This window comes from Amia ocellicauda, chromosome 8 (assembly GCF_036373705.1).
Source record: "Amia ocellicauda isolate fAmiCal2 chromosome 8, fAmiCal2.hap1, whole genome shotgun sequence".
NCBI classification, from domain to species: Eukaryota; Metazoa; Chordata; class Actinopteri; order Amiiformes; family Amiidae; genus Amia; species Amia ocellicauda.
Genome location: NC_089857.1, coordinates 9,546,255 through 9,562,149, shown reverse-complemented (window position 1 = coordinate 9,562,149; position 15,895 = coordinate 9,546,255). Strand labels below are relative to the sequence as shown.

At 43.7% G+C, this 15,895-nt stretch overlaps 13 non-coding genes and 1 pseudogene across 13 annotated transcripts; all 14 read left to right on the top strand.

Moving 5' to 3' along the window:
* Positions 1-132: 132 nt before the first annotated feature.
* LOC136756308 (5S ribosomal RNA) lies at positions 133-251 on the top strand. Its single transcript, XR_010818401.1, has one exon. It is a non-coding gene; the product is annotated as a 5S ribosomal RNA (ribosomal RNA).
* A 1,066-nt stretch (positions 252-1,317) lies between these two features.
* Positions 1,318-1,436, top strand: LOC136757111 (5S ribosomal RNA). Its single transcript, XR_010819154.1, has one exon. It is a non-coding gene; the product is annotated as a 5S ribosomal RNA (ribosomal RNA).
* A 1,055-nt stretch (positions 1,437-2,491) lies between these two features.
* LOC136756007 (5S ribosomal RNA) lies at positions 2,492-2,610 on the top strand. Its single transcript, XR_010818114.1, has one exon. It is a non-coding gene; the product is annotated as a 5S ribosomal RNA (ribosomal RNA).
* A 1,055-nt stretch (positions 2,611-3,665) lies between these two features.
* Positions 3,666-3,774, top strand: LOC136757522 (uncharacterized; annotated as a pseudogene).
* Positions 3,775-4,840: 1,066 nt separating this feature from the next.
* On the top strand, positions 4,841-4,959 carry LOC136756597 (5S ribosomal RNA). Its single transcript, XR_010818671.1, has one exon. It is a non-coding gene; the product is annotated as a 5S ribosomal RNA (ribosomal RNA).
* A 1,066-nt stretch (positions 4,960-6,025) lies between these two features.
* On the top strand, positions 6,026-6,144 carry LOC136755977 (5S ribosomal RNA). The gene has a single exon (XR_010818085.1). It is a non-coding gene; the product is annotated as a 5S ribosomal RNA (ribosomal RNA).
* A 1,056-nt stretch (positions 6,145-7,200) lies between these two features.
* LOC136755622 (5S ribosomal RNA) lies at positions 7,201-7,319 on the top strand. The gene has a single exon (XR_010817741.1). It is a non-coding gene; the product is annotated as a 5S ribosomal RNA (ribosomal RNA).
* Positions 7,320-8,385: 1,066 nt separating this feature from the next.
* On the top strand, positions 8,386-8,504 carry LOC136755976 (5S ribosomal RNA). The gene has a single exon (XR_010818084.1). It is a non-coding gene; the product is annotated as a 5S ribosomal RNA (ribosomal RNA).
* Positions 8,505-9,560: 1,056 nt separating this feature from the next.
* On the top strand, positions 9,561-9,679 carry LOC136756307 (5S ribosomal RNA). Its single transcript, XR_010818400.1, has one exon. It is a non-coding gene; the product is annotated as a 5S ribosomal RNA (ribosomal RNA).
* A 1,055-nt stretch (positions 9,680-10,734) lies between these two features.
* On the top strand, positions 10,735-10,853 carry LOC136755621 (5S ribosomal RNA). The gene has a single exon (XR_010817740.1). It is a non-coding gene; the product is annotated as a 5S ribosomal RNA (ribosomal RNA).
* A 1,066-nt stretch (positions 10,854-11,919) lies between these two features.
* Positions 11,920-12,038, top strand: LOC136756854 (5S ribosomal RNA). The gene has a single exon (XR_010818910.1). It is a non-coding gene; the product is annotated as a 5S ribosomal RNA (ribosomal RNA).
* A 1,055-nt stretch (positions 12,039-13,093) lies between these two features.
* LOC136755620 (5S ribosomal RNA) lies at positions 13,094-13,212 on the top strand. Its single transcript, XR_010817739.1, has one exon. It is a non-coding gene; the product is annotated as a 5S ribosomal RNA (ribosomal RNA).
* A 1,055-nt stretch (positions 13,213-14,267) lies between these two features.
* Positions 14,268-14,386, top strand: LOC136755619 (5S ribosomal RNA). Its single transcript, XR_010817738.1, has one exon. It is a non-coding gene; the product is annotated as a 5S ribosomal RNA (ribosomal RNA).
* A 1,066-nt stretch (positions 14,387-15,452) lies between these two features.
* LOC136755975 (5S ribosomal RNA) lies at positions 15,453-15,571 on the top strand. The gene has a single exon (XR_010818083.1). It is a non-coding gene; the product is annotated as a 5S ribosomal RNA (ribosomal RNA).
* Positions 15,572-15,895: the final 324 nt, after the last annotated feature.

Sequence of the window (15,895 nt, the reverse complement as noted above, 5' to 3'; positions counted from 1 at the left end):
TTAGCAGGGACTGTCTGCGGCGCGCTGGTGTGTCCCGGGCTTTAGAGTAGAGAGACAGTTCAATTGCAAGTATGAGCGGCAGAAACGGATATTGCCTTCCCTTTAAGTAGAGGGTCAGGGACAGCCTCCCTGGCTTACGGCCATACTAGCCTGAATACGCCCGATCTCGTCCGATCTCGGAAGCTAAGCAGGCTCGGGCCTGGTCAGTACTTGCATGGGAGACCGCCTGGGAATACCAGGTGCTGTAAGCTTTTGCATCTTTTACACACCAGAGGGCGACAAATCACGAGTTTTAACTTTGGATACACGCAATTTCATCATTATTTCAGATTTGACTTCCCCAAATACACAGGCATAGAATAGATCTTGTTCTCCAACGTAAACGGTCCCTAGTAACTAGTGTACATTCGTAAATAAATTGAGCATCATGGCTAGAAGTGACTAAATGTTGCCTAATCTTTCTCATCGAGAAATGACACAATTACAGCAACACAAAAAGGAACTCCACCGGACAAAGTTCAGTGCTCACAAGGAGCCTCATTCAACACACACGGTTCCATTCCCATTCATGCAAAGCACGAAAGTGTAAAACTTGGGAAAATACTTGAGAGCAAAGATCACATTCAATCTCATTCAAGGCACGGATGTGAATGCAACGGGATGAAATTACTGAAATGATGCCTGCCCTCGAACTGTGATGATGGACTACCCGACTCGCCAATAATATTGGGTTCTGGTGTATTGAAATACAGGAGCTGCTGGATTTGTGTGTTTTCTTACCCCCTCACCATAGTTTGTCAAATGTTTAAACAACTGAACTTATATTCAAGGTTTGTTTCTCTTCATTTGTTTTACTGGTTTACATTTGTCTCAGCAACCTGTTGAATGATTCTTCTGCTTTCAAAACAAAATGACAACAGGATGAATGCACACACTTGAAAATACAATACATGCAATGTTATGCATCATAGTGATGCAACCTCCTTTCAGTTTCATACTGCATGTCAATTGAAATCCTTACTGAAATGCACACCTTCTCAAGATTGCGCTTGACTGGCGTGTCAGGCACTCAATTACAGCTGTTTTATCAAGAGAATGTGTTCGTTTTGTAAAATATATTTCCGGTCTGGTGTGGCACCCCAGCTAACGCACAACGTTGCCACAATGTTGCCACAACGTGGCGTGTTAGCAGGGACTGTCTGCGGCGCGCTGGTGTGTCCCGGGCTTTAGAGTAGAGAGACAGTTCAACTGTAAGTATGAACGGCAGAAACGGATATTGCCTTCCCTTTAAGTAGAGCGTCAGGGACAGCCTCCCTGGCTTACGGCCATACTAGCCTGAATACGCCCGATCTCGTCCGATCTCGGAAGCTAAGCAGGCTCGGGCCTGGTCAGTACTTGGATGGGAGACCGCCTGGGAATACCAGGAGCTGCAAGCTTTTGCATCTTTTACACACCAGAGGGCGACAAATCACGAGTTTTAACTTTGGATACACGCAATTTCATCATTATTTCAGATTTGACTTCCCCAAATACACAGGCATACAATAGATCTTGTTCTCCAACGTAAACGGTCCCTAGTAACTAGGGTACATTCATAAATAAATTGAGCATCATGGCTAGAAGTGACTAAATGTTGCCTAATCTTTCTCATCGAGAAATGACACAATTACAGCAACACAAAAAGGAACTCCACCGGACAAAGTTCAGTGCTCACAAGGAGCCTCATTCAACACACACGGTTCCATTCCCATTCATGCAAAGCACGAAAGTGTAAAACTTGGGAACATACTTGAGAGCAAAGATCACATTCAATCTCATTCAAGGCACGGATGTGAATGCAACGGGATGAAATTACTGAAATGATGCCTGCCCTCGAACTGTGATGATGGACTACCCGAATCGCCAATAATATTGGGTTCTGGTGTATTGAAATACAGGAGCTGCTGGATTTGTGTGTTTTCTTACCCCCTCACCATAGTTTGTCAAATGTTTAAACAACTGAACTTATATTCAAGGTTTGTTTCTCTTCATATGTTTTACTGGTTTACATTTGTCTCAGCAACCTGTTGAATGATTCTTCTGCTTTCAAAACAAAATGACAACAGGATGAATGCACACACTTGAAAATACAATACATGCAATGTTATGCATCATAGTGATGCAACCTCCATTCAGTTTCATACTGCATGTCAATTGAAATCGTTACTGAAATGCACACCTTCTCAAGATTGCGCTTGACTGGCGTGTCAGGCACTCAATTACAGCTGTTTTATCAAGACAATGTGTTCGTTTTGTAATATATAGTTCCGGTCTGGTGTGGCACCCCAGCTAACGCACAACGTTGCCACAACGTTTCGTGTTAGCAGGGACTGTCTGCGGCGCGCTGGTGTGTCCCGGACTTTAGAGTAGAGAGACAGTTCAACTGCAAGTATGAGCGGCAGAAACGGATATTGCATTCCCTTTAAGTAGAGCGTCAGGGACAGCTTCCCTTTCTTACGGCCATACTAGCCTGAATACGCCCGATCTCGTCCGATCTCGGAAGCTAAGCAGGCTTGGGCCTGGTCAGTACTTGGATGGGAGACCACCTGGGAAAACCAGGTGCTGTAAGCTTTTGCATCTTTTACACACCAGAGGGCGACAAATCACGAGTTTTAACTTTGGATACACGCAATTTCATCATTATTTCAGATTTGACTTCCCCAAATACACAGGCATACAATAGATCTTGTTCTCCAACGTAAACGGTCCCTAGTAACTAGGGTACATTCGTAAATAAATTGAGCATCATGGCTAGAAGTGACTAAATGTTGCCTAATCTTTCTCATCGAGAAATGACACAATTACAGCAACACAAAAAGGAACTCCACCGGACAGAGTTCAGTGCTCACAAGGAGCCTCATTCAACACACACGGTTCCATTCCCATTCATGCAAAGCACGAAAGTGTAAAACTTGGGAACATACTTGAGAGCAAAGATCACATTCAATCTCATTCAAGGCACGGATGTGAATGCAACGGGATGAAATTACTGAAATGATGCCTGCCCTCGAACTGTGATGATGGACTACCCGACTCGCCAATAATATTGGGTTCTTGTGTATTGAAATACAGGAGCTGCTGGATTTGTGTGTTTTCTTACCCCCTCACCATAGTTTGTCAAATGTTTAAACAACTGAACTTATATTCAAGGTTGATTTCTCTTCATATGTTTTACTGGTTTACATTTGTCTCAGCAATCTGTTGAATGATTCTTCTGCTTTCAAAACAAAATGACAACAGGATGAATGCACACACTTGAAAATACAATACATGCAATGTTATGCATCATAGTGATGCAACCTCCTTTCAGTTTCATACTGCATGTCAATTGAAATCCTTACTGAAATGCACACCTTCTCAAGATTGCGCTTGACTGGCGTGTCAGGCACTCAATTACAGCTGTATTATCAAGACAATGTGTTCGTTTTGTAAAATATAGTTCCGGTCTGGTGTGGCACCCCAGCTAACGCACAACGTTGCCACAACGTTTCGTGTTAGCAGGGACTGTCTGCAGCGTGCTGGTGTGTCCCGGACTTTAGAGTAGAGAGACAGTTCAACTGCAAGTATGAGTGGCAGAAACGGATATTGCCTTCCCTTTAAGTAGAGGGTCAGGGACAGCCTCCCTGGCTTACGGCCATACTAGCCTGAATACGCCCGATCTCGGAAGCTAAGCAGGCTCGGGCCTGGTTAGTACTTGGATGGGAGACCGCCTGGGAATACCAGGTGCTGTAAGCTTTTGCATCTTTTACACACCAGAGGGCGACAAATCACGAGTTTTAACTTTGGATACACGCAATTTCATCATTATTTCAGATTTGACTTCCCCAAATACACAGGCATACAATAGATCTTGTTCTCCAACGTAAACGGTCCCTAGTAACTAGGGTACATTCGTAAATAAATTGAGCATCATGGCTAGAAGTGACTAAATGTTGCCTAATCTGTCTCATCGAGAAATGACACAATTACAGCAACACAAAAAGGAACTCCACCGGACAAAGTTCAGTGCTCACAAGGAGCCTCATTCAACACACACGGTTCCATTCCCATTCATGCAAAGCACGAAAGTGTAAAACTTGGGAACATACTTGAGAGCAAAGATCACATTCAATCTCAATCAAGGCACGGATGTGAATGCAACGGGATGAAATTACTGAAATGATGCCTGTCCTCGAACTGTGATGATGGACTACCCGACTCGCCAATAATATTGGCTTCTGGTGTATTGAAATACAGGAGCTGCTGGATTTGTGTGTTTTCTTACCCCCTCACCATAGTTTGTCAAATGTTTAAACAACTGAACTTATATTCAAGGTATGTTTCTCTTCATATGTTTTACTGGTTTACATTTGTCTCAGCAACCTGTTGAATGATTCTTCTGCTTTCAAAACAAAATGACAACAGGATGAATGCACACACTTGAAAATATAATACATGCAATGTTATGCATCATAGTGATGCAACCTCCTTTCAGTTTCATACTGCATGTCAATTGAAATCCTTACTGAAATGCACACCTTCTCAAGATTGCGCTTGACTGGCGTGTCAAGCACTCAATTACAGCTGTTTTATCAAGACAATGTGTTCGTTTTTTAAAATATAGTTCCGGTCTGGTGTGGCACCCCAGCTAACGCACAACGTTGCCACAATGTTGCCACAACGTGGCGTGTTAGCAGGGACTGTCTGCGGCACGCTGGTGTGTCCCGGGCTTTAGAGTAGAGAGACAGTTCAACTGTAAGTATGAACGGCAGAAACGGATATTGCCTTCCCTTTAAGTAGAGCGTCAGGGACAGCCTCCCTGGCTTACGGCCATACTAGCCTGAATACGCCCGATCTCGTCCGATCTCGGAAGCTAAGCAGGCTCGGGCCTGGTCAGTACTTGGATGGGAGACCGCCTGGGAATACCAGGTGCTGCAAGCTTTTGCATCTTTTACACACCAGAGGGCGACAAATCACGATTTTTAACTTTGGATACACGCAATTTCATCATTATTTCAGATTTGACTTCCCCAAATACACAGGCATACAATAGATCTTGTTCTCCAACGTAAACGGTCCCTAGTAACTAGGGTACATTCGTAAATAAATTGAGCATCATGGCTAGAAGTGACTAAATGTTGCCTAATCTTTCTCATCGAGAAATGACACAATTACAGCAACACAAAAAGGAACTCCACCGGACAAAGTTCAGTGCTCACAAGGAGCCTCATTCAACACACACGGTTCCATTCCCATTCATGCAAAGCACGAAAGTGTAAAACTTGGGAACATACTTGAGAGCAAAGATCACATTCAATCTCATTCAAGGCACGGATGTGAATGCAACGGGATGAAATTACTGAAATGATGCCTGCCCTCGAACTGTGATGATGGACTACCCGACTCGCCAATAATATTGGGTTCTGGTGTATTGAAATACAGGAGCTGCTGGATTTGTGTGTTTTCTTACCCCCTCACCATAGTTTGTCAAATGTTTAAACAACTGAACTTATATTCAAGGTTTGTTTCTCTTCATATGTTTTACTGGTTTACATTTGTCTCAGCAACCTGTTGAATGATTCTTCTGCTTTCAAAACAAAATGACAACAGGATGAATGCACACACTTGAAAATACAATACATGCAATGTTATGCATCATAGTGATGCAACCTCCTTTCAGTTTCATACTGCATGTCAATTGAAATCCTTACTGAAATGCACACCTTCTCAAGATTGCGCTTGACTGGCGTGTCAGGCACTCAATTACAGCTGTTTTATCAAGACAATGTGTTCGTTTTGTAATATATAGTTCCGGTCTGGTGTGGCACCCCAGCTAACGCACAACGTTGCCACAATGTTGCCACAACGTGGCGTGTTAGCAGGGACTGGCTGCGGCGCGCTGGTGTGTCCCGGGCTTTAGAGTAGAGATACAGTTCAACTGCAAGTATGACCGGCAGAAACGGATATTGCCTTCCCTTTAAGTAGAGCGTCAGGGACAGCCTCCCTGGCTTACGGCCATACTAGCCTGAATACGCCCGATCTCGTCCGATCTCGGAAGCCAAGCAGGCTTGGGCCTGGTCAGTACTTGGATGGGAGACCGCCTGGGAATACCAGGTGCTGTAAGCTTTTGCACCTTTTACACACCAGAGGGCGACAAATCACGAGTTTTAACTTTGGATACACATAATTTCATCATTATTTCAGATTTTACTTCCCCAAATACACAGGCATACAATAGATCTTGTTCTCCAACGTAAACGGTCCCTAGTAACTAGGGTACATTCGTAAATAAATTGAGCATCATGGCTAGAAGTGACTAAATGTTGCCTAATCTTTCTCATCGAGAAATGACACAATTACAGCAACACAAAAAGGAACTCCACCGGACAAAGTTCAGTGCTCACAAGGAGCCTCATTCAACACACACGGTTCCATTCCCATTCATGCAAAGCACGAAAGTGTAAAACTTGGGAACATACTTGAGAGCAAAGATAACATTCAATCTCATTCACGGCACGGATGTGAATGCAACGGGATGAAATTACTGAAATGATGCCTGCCCTCGAACTGTGATGATGGACTACCCGACACGCCAATAATATTGGGTTCTGGTGTATTGAAATACAGGAGCAGCTGGATTTGTTTGTTTTCTTACCCCCTCACCATAGTTTGTCAAATGTTTAAACAACTGAACTTATATTCAAGGTTTGTTTCTCTTCATATGTTTTACTGGTTTACATTTGTCTCAGCAACCTGATGAATGATTCTTCTGCTTTCAAAACAAAATGACAACAGGATGAATGCACACACTTGAAAATACAATACATGCAATGTTATGCATCATAGTGATGCAACCTCCTTTCAGTTTCATACTGCATGTCAATTGAAATCCTTACTGAAATGCACACCTTCTCAAGATTTCGCTTGACTGGCGTGTCAGGCACTCAATTACAGCTGTTTTATCAAGACAAATGTGTTCGTTTTGTAAAATATAGTTCCGGTCTGGTGTGGCACCCCAGCTAACGCACAACGTTGCCACAACGTGGCATATTAGCAGGGACTGTCTGCGGCGCGCTGGTGTGTCCCGGGCTTTAGAGTAGAGAGACAGTTCAACTGTAAGTATGAACGGCAGAAACGGATATTACCATCCCTTTAAGTAGAGCGTCAGGGACAGCCTACCTGGCTTACGGCCATACTAGCCTGAATACGCCCGATCTCGTCCGATCTCGGAAGCTAAGCAGGCTCGGGCCTGGTCAGTACTTGGATGGGAGACCGCCTGGGAATACCAGGTGCTGTAAGCTTTTGCATCTTTTACACACCAGAGCGCGACAAATCACGAGTTTTAACTTTGGATACACGCAATTTCATCATTATTTCAGATTTGACTTCCCCAAATACACAGGCATACAATAGATCTTGTTCTCCAACGTAAACGGTCCCTAGTAACTAGGGTACATTCGTAAATAAATTGAGCATCATGGCTAGAAGTGACTAAATGTTGCCTAATCTTTCTCATCGAGAAATGACACAATTACAGCAACACAAAAAGGAACTCCACCGGACAAAGTTCAGTGCTCACAAGGAGCCTCATTCAACACACACGGTTCCATTCCCATTCATGCAAAGCACGAAAGTGTAAAACTTGGGAACATACTTGAGAGCAAAGATCACATTCAATCTCATTCAAGGCACGGATGTGAATGCAACGGGATGAAATTACTGAAATGATGCCTGCCCTCGAACTGTGATGATGGACTACCCGACTCGCCAATAATATTGGGTTCTGGTGTATTGAAATACAGGAGCTGCTGGATTTGTGTGTTTTCTTACCCCCTCACCATAGTTTGTCAAATGTTTAAACAACTGAACTTATATTCAAGGTTTGTTTCTCTTCATATGTTTTACTGGTTTACATTTGTCTCAGCAACCTGTTGAATGATTCTTCTGCTTTCAAAACAAAATGACAACAGGATGAATGCACACACTTGAAAATACAATACATGCAATGTTATGCATCATAGTGATGCAACCTCCTTTCAGTTTCATACTGCATGTCAATTGAAATCCTTACTGAAATGCACACCTTCTCAAGATTGCGCTTGACTGGCGTGTCAGGCACTCAATTACAGCTGTTTTATCAAGACAATGTGTTCGTTTTGTAATATATAGTTCCGGTCTGGTGTGGCACCCCAGCTAACGCACAACGTTGCCACAATGTTGCCACAACGTGGCGTGTTAGCAGGGACTGGCTGCGGCGCGCTGGTGTGTCCCGGGCTTTAGAGTAGAGATACAGTTCAACTGCAAGTATGACCGGCAGAAACGGATATTGCCTTCCCTTTAAGTAGAGCGTCAGGGACAGCCTCCCTGGCTTACGGCCATACTAGCCTGAATACGCCCGATCTCGTCCGATCTCGGAAGCCAAGCAGGCTTGGGCCTGGTCAGTACTTGGATGGGAGACCGCCTGGGAATACCAGGTGCTGTAAGCTTTTGCACCTTTTACACACCAGAGGGCGACAAATCACGAGTTTTAACTTTGGATACACACAATTTCATCATTATTTCAGATTTTACTTCCCCAAATACACAGGCATACAATAGATCTTGTTCTCCAACGTAAACGGTCCCTAGTAACTAGGGTACATTCGTAAATAAATTGAGCATCATGGCTAGAAGTGACTAAATGTTGCCTAATCTTTCTCATCGAGAAATGACACAATTACAGCAACACAAAAAGGAACTCCACCGGACAAAGTTCAGTGCTCACAAGGAGCCTCATTCAACACACACGGTTCCATTCCCATTCATGCAAAGCACGAAAGTGTAAAACTTGGGAACATACTTGAGAGCAAAGATCACATTCAATCTCATTCACGGCACGGATGTGAATGCAACGGGATGAAATTACTGAAATGATGCCTGCCCTCGAACTGTGATGATGGACTACCCGACACGCCAATAATATTGGGTTCTGGTGTATTGAAATACAGGAGCTGCTGGATTTGTTTGTTTTCTTACCCCCTCACCATAGTTTGTCAAATGTTTAAACAACTGAACTTATATTCAAGGTTTGTTTCTCTTCATATGTTTTACTGGTTTACATTTGTCTCAGCAACCTGTTGAATGATTCTTCTGCTTTCAAAACAAAATGACAACAGGATGAAAGCACACACTTGAAAATACAATACATGCAATGTTATGCATCATAGTGATGCAACCTCCTTTCAGTTTCATATTGCATGTCAATTGAAATCCTTACTGAAATGCACACCTTCTCAAGATTGCGCTTGACTGGCGTGTCAGGCACTCAATTACAGCTGTTTTATCAAGACAAATGTGTTCGTTTTGTAAAATATAGTTCCGGTCTGGTGTGGCACCCTAGCTAACGCACAACGTTGCCACAACGTGGCATATTAGCAGGGACTGTCTGCGGCGCGCTGGTGTGTCCCGGGCTTTAGAGTAGAGAGACAGTTCAACTGTAAGTATGAACGGCAGAAACGGATATTGCCATCCCTTTAAGTAGAGCGTCAGGGACAGACTCCCTGGCTTACGGCCATACTAGCCTGAATACGCCCGATCTCGTCCGATCTCGGAAGCTAAGCAGGCTCGGGCCTGGTCAGTACTTGCATGGGAGACCGCCTGGGAATACCAGGTGCTGTAAGCTTTTGCATCTTTTACACACCAGAGGGCGACAAATCACGAGTTTTAACTTTGGATACACGCAATGTCATCATTATTTCAGATTTGACTTCCCCAAATACACAGGCATACAATAGATCTTGTTCTCCAACGTAAACGGTCCCTAGTAACTAGGGTACATTCGTAAATAAATTGAGCATCATGGCTAGAAGTGACTAAATGTTGCCTAATCTTTCTCATCGAGAAATGACACAATTACAGCAACACAAAAAGGAACTCCACCGGACAAAGTTCAGTGCTCACAAGGACCCTCATTCAACACACACGGTTCCATTCCCATTCATGCAAAGCACGAAAGTGTAAAACTTGGGAACATACTTGAGAGCAAAGATCACATTCAATCTCATTCAAGGCACGGATGTGAATGCAACGGGATGAAATTACTGAAATGATGCCTGCCCTCGAACTGTGATGATGGACTACCCGACTCGCCAATAATATTGGGTTCTGGTGTATTGAAATACAGGAGCTGCTGGATTTGTGTGTTTTCTTACCCCCTCACCATAGTTTGTCAAATGTTTAAACAACTGAACTTATATTCAAGGTTTGTTTCTCTTCATATGTTTTACTGGTTTACATTTGTCTCAGCAACCTGTTGAATGATTCTTCTGCTTTCAAAACAAAATGACAACAGGATGAATGCACACACTTGAAAATACAATACATGCAATGTTATGCATCATAGTGATGCAACCTCCTTTCAGTTTCATACTCCATGTCAATTGAAATCCTTACTGAAATGCACACCTTCTCAAGATTGCGCTTGACTGGCGTGTCAGGCACTCAATTACAGCTGTTTTATCAAGACAATGTGTTCGTTTTGTAATATATAGTTCCGGTCTGGTGTGGCACCCCAGCTAACGCACAACGTTGCCACAACGTTTCGTGTTAGCAGGGACTGTCTGCGGCGCGCTGGTGTGTCCCGGACTTTAGAGTAGAGAGACAGTTCAAATGCAAGTATGAGCGGCAGAAACGGATATTGCCTTCCCTTTAAGTAGAGGGTCAGGGACAGCATCCCTGGCTTACGGCCATACTAGCCTGAATACGCCCGATCTCGTCCGATCTCGGAAGCTAAGCAGGCTCGGGCCTGGTCAGTACTTGGATGGGAGACCGCCTGGGAATACCAGGTGCTGTAAGCTTTTGCATCTTTTACACACCAGAGGGCGACAAATCACGAGTTTTAACTTTGGATACACGCAATTTCATCATTATTTCAGATTTGACTTCCCCAAATACACAGGCATACAATAGATCTTGTTCTCCAACGTAAACGGTCCCTAGTAACTAGGGTACATTCGTAAATAAATTGAGCATCATGGCTAGAAGTGACTAAATGTTGCCTAATCTTTCTCATCGAGAAATGACACAATTACAGCAACACAAAAAGGAACTCCATCGGACAAAGTTCAGTGCTCACAAGGAGCCTCATTCAACACACACGGTTCCATTCCCATTCATGCAAAGCACGAAAGTGTAAAACTTGGGAACATACTTGAGAGCAAAGATCACATTGAATCTCATTCAAGGCACGGATGTGAATGCAACGGGATGAAATTACTGAAATGATGCCTGCCCTCGAACTGTGATGATGGACTACCCGACTCGCCAATAATATTGGGTTCTGGTGTATTGAAATACAGGAGCTGCTGGATTTGTGTGTTTTCTTACCCCCTCACCATAGTTTGTCAAATGTTTAAACAACTGAACTTATATTCAAGGTTTGTTTCTCTTCATATGTTTTACTGGTTTACATTTGTCTCAGCAACCTGTTGAATGATTCTTCTGCTTTCAAAACAAAATGACAACAGGATGAATGCACACACTTGAAAATACAATACATGCAATGTTATGCATCATAGTGATGCAACCTCCTTTCAGTTTCATACTGCATGTCAATTGAAATCCTTACTGAAATGCACACCTTCTCAAGATTGCGCTTGACTGGCGTGTCAGGCACTCAATTACAGCTGTTTTATCAAGACAATGTGTTCGTTTTGTAATACATAGTTCCGGTCTGGTGTGGCACCCCAGCTAACGCACAACGTTGCCACAATGTTGCCACAACGTGACGTGTTAGCAGGGACTGTCTGCGGCGCGCTGGTGTGTCCCGGGCATTAGAGTAGAGAGACAGTTCAACTGTAAGTATGAACGGCAGAAACGGATATTGCCTTCCCTTTAAGTAGAGCGTCAGGGACAGCCTCCCTGGCTTACGGCCATACTAGCCTGAATACGCCCGATCTCGTCCGATCTCGGCTGCTAAGCAGGCTCGGGCCTGGTCAGTACTTGGATGGGAGACCGCCTGGGAATACCAGGTGCTGTAAGCTTTTGCATCTTTTACACACCAGAGGGCGACAAATCACGAGTTTTAACTTTGGATACACGCAATTTCATCATTATTTCAGATTTGACTTCCCCAAATACACAGGCATACAATAGATCTTGTTCTCCAACGTAAACGGTCCCTAGTAACTAGGGTACATTCGTAAATAAATTGAGCATCATGGCTAGAAGTGACTAAATGTTGCCTAATCTTTCTCATCGAGAAATGACACAATTACAGCAACACAAAAAGGAACTCCACCGGACAAAGTTCAGTGCTCACAAGGAGCCTCATTCAACACACACGGTTCCATTCCCATTCATGCAAAGCACGAAAGTGTAAAACTTGGGAACATACTTGAGAGCAAAGATCACATTCAATCTCATTCAAGGCACGGATGTGAATGCAACGGGATGAAATTACTGAAATGATGCCTGCCCTCGAACTGTGATGATGGACTACCCGACTCGCCAATAATATTGGGTTCTGGTGTATTGAAATACAGGAGCTGCTGGATTTGTGTGTTTTCTTACCCCCTCACCATAGTTTGTCAAATGTTTAAACAACTGAACTTATATTCAAGGTTTGTTTCTCTTCATATGTTTTACTGGTTTACATTTGTCTCAGCAACCTGTTGAATGATTCTTCTGCTTTCAAAACAAAATGACAACAGGATGAATGCACACACTTGAAAATACAATACATGCAATGTTATGCATCATAGTGATGCAACCTCCTTTCAGTTTCATACTGCATGTCAATTGAAATCCTTACTGAAATGCACACATTCTCAAGATTGCGCTTGACTGGCGTGTCAGGCACTCAATTGCAGCTGTTTTATCAAGACAATGTGTTCGTTTTGTAATATATAGTTCCGGTCTGGTGTGGCACCCCAGCTAACGCACAACGTTGCCACAACGTTTCGTGTTAGCAGGGACTGTCTGCGGCGCGCTGGTGTGTCCCGGACTTTAGAGTAGAGAGACAGTTCAACTGCAAGTATGAGCGGCAGAAACGGATATTGCCTTCCCTTTAAGTAGAGCGTCAGGGACAGCCTCCCTGGCTTACGGCCATACTAGCCTGAATACGCCCGATCTCGTCCGATCTCGGAAGCTAAGCAGGCTCGGGCCTGGTCAGTACTTGGATGGGAGACCGCCTGGGAATACCAGGTGCTGTAAGCTTTTGCATCTTTTACACACCAGAGCGCGACAAATCACGAGTTTTAACTTTGGATACACGCAATTTCATCATTATTTCAGATTTGACTTCCCCAAATACACAGGCATACAATAGATCTTGTTCTCCAACGTAAACGGTCCCTAGTAACTAGGGTACATTCGTAAATAAATTGAGCATCATGGCTAGAAGTGACTAAATGTTGCCTAATCTTTCTCATCGAGAAATGACACAATTACAGCAACACAAAAAGGAACTCCACCGGACAAAGTTCAGTGCTCACAAGGAGCCTCATTCAACACACACGGTTCCATTCCCATTCATGCAAAGCACGAAAGTGTAAAACTTGGGAACATACTTGAGAGCAAAGATCACATTGAATCTCATTCAAGGCACGGATGTGAATGCAACGGGATGAAATTACTGAAATGATGCCTGCCCTCGAACTGTGATGATGGACTACCCGACTCGCCAATAATATTGGGTTCTGGTGTATTGAAATACAGGAGCTGCTGGATTTGTGTGTTTTCTTACCCCCTCACCATAGTTTGTCAAATGTTTAAACAACTGAACTTATATTCAAGGTTTGTTTCTCTTCATATGTTTTACTGGTTTACATTTGTCTCAGCAACCTGTTGAATGATTCTTCTGCTTTCAAAACAAAATGACAACAGGATGAATGCACACACTTGAAAATACAATACATGCAATGTTATGCATCATAGTGATGCAACCTCCTTTCAGTTTCATACTGCATGTCAATTGAAATCCTTACTGAAATGCACACATTCTCAAGATTGCGCTTGACTGGCGTGTCAGGCACTCAATTGCAGCTGTTTTATCAAGACAATGTGTTCGTTTTGTAATATATAGTTCCGGTCTGGTGTGGCACCCCAGCTAACGCACAACGTTGCCACAACGTTTCGTGTTAGCAGGGACTGTCTGCGGCGCGCTGGTGTGTCCCGGACTTTAGAGTAGAGAGACAGTTCAACTGCAAGTATGAGCGGCAGAAACGGATATTGCCTTCCCTTTAAGTAGAGCGTCAGGGACAGCCTCCCTGGCTTACGGCCATACTAGCCTGAATACGCCCGATCTCGTCCGATCTCGGAAGCTAAGCAGGCTCGGGCCTGGTCAGTACTTGGATGGGAGACCGCCTGGGAATACCAGGTGCTGTAAGCTTTTGCATCTTTTACACACCAGAGCGCGACAAATCACGAGTTTTAACTTTGGATACACGCAATTTCATCATTATTTCAGATTTGACTTCCCCAAATACACAGGCATACAATAGATCTTGTTCTCCAACGTAAACGGTCCCTAGTAACTAGGGTACATTCGTAAATAAATTGAGCATCATGGCTAGAAGTGACTAAATGTTGCCTAATCTTTCTCATCGAGAAATGACACAATTACAGCAACACAAAAAGGAACTCCACCGGACAAAGTTCAGTGCTCACAAGGAGCCTCATTCAACACACACGGTTCCATTCCCATTCATGCAAAGCACGAAAGTGTAAAACTTGGGAACATACTTGAGAGCAAAGATCACATTCAATCTCATTCAAGGCACGGATGTGAATGCAACGGGATGAAATTACTGAAATGATGCCTGCCCTCGAACTGTGATGATGGACTACCCGACTCGCCAATAATATTGGGTTCTGGTGTATTGAAATACAGGAGCTGCTGGATTTGTGTGTTTTCTTACCCCCTCACCATAGTTTGTCAAATGTTTAAACAACTGAACTTATATTCAAGGTTTGTTTCTCTTCATATGTTTTACTGGTTTACATTTGTCTCAGCAACCTGTTGAATGATTCTTCTGCTTTCAAAACAAAATGACAACAGGATGAATGCACACACTTGAAAATACAATACATGCAATGTTATGCATCATAGTGATGCAACCTCCTTTAAGTTTCATACTGCATGTCAATTGAAATCCTTACTGAAATGCACACCTTCTCAAGATTGCGCTTGACTGGCGTGTCAGGCACTCAATTACAGCTGTTTTATCAAGACAATGTGTTCGTTTTGTAATATATAGTTCCGGTCTGGTGTGGCACCCCAGCTAACGCACAACGTTGCCACAATGTTGCCACAACGTGGCGTGTTAGCAGGGACTGGCTGCGGCGCGCTGGTGTGTCCCGGGCTTTAGAGTAGAGATACAGTTCAACTGCAAGTATGACCGGCAGAAACGGATATTGCCTTCCCTTTAAGTAGAGCGTCAGGGACAGCCTCCCTGGCTTACGGCCATACTAGCCTGAATACGCCCGATCTCGTCCGATCTCGGAAGCCAAGCAGGCTTGGGCCTGGTCAGTACTTGGATGGGAGACCGCCTGGGAATACCAGGTGCTGTAAGCTTTTGCACCTTTTACACACCAGAGGGCGACAAATCACGAGTTTTAACTTTGGATACACACAATTTCATCATTATTTCAGATTTTACTTCCCCAAATACACAGGCATACAATAGATCTTGTTCTCCAACGTAAACGGTCCCTAGTAACTAGGGTACATTCGTAAATAAATTGAGCATCATGGCTAGAAGTGACTAAATGTTGCCTAATCTTTCTCATCGAGAAATGACACAATTACAGCAACACAAAAAGGAACTCCACCGGACAAAGTTCAGTGCTCACAAGGAGCCTCATTCAACACACACGGTTCCATTCCCATTCATGCAAA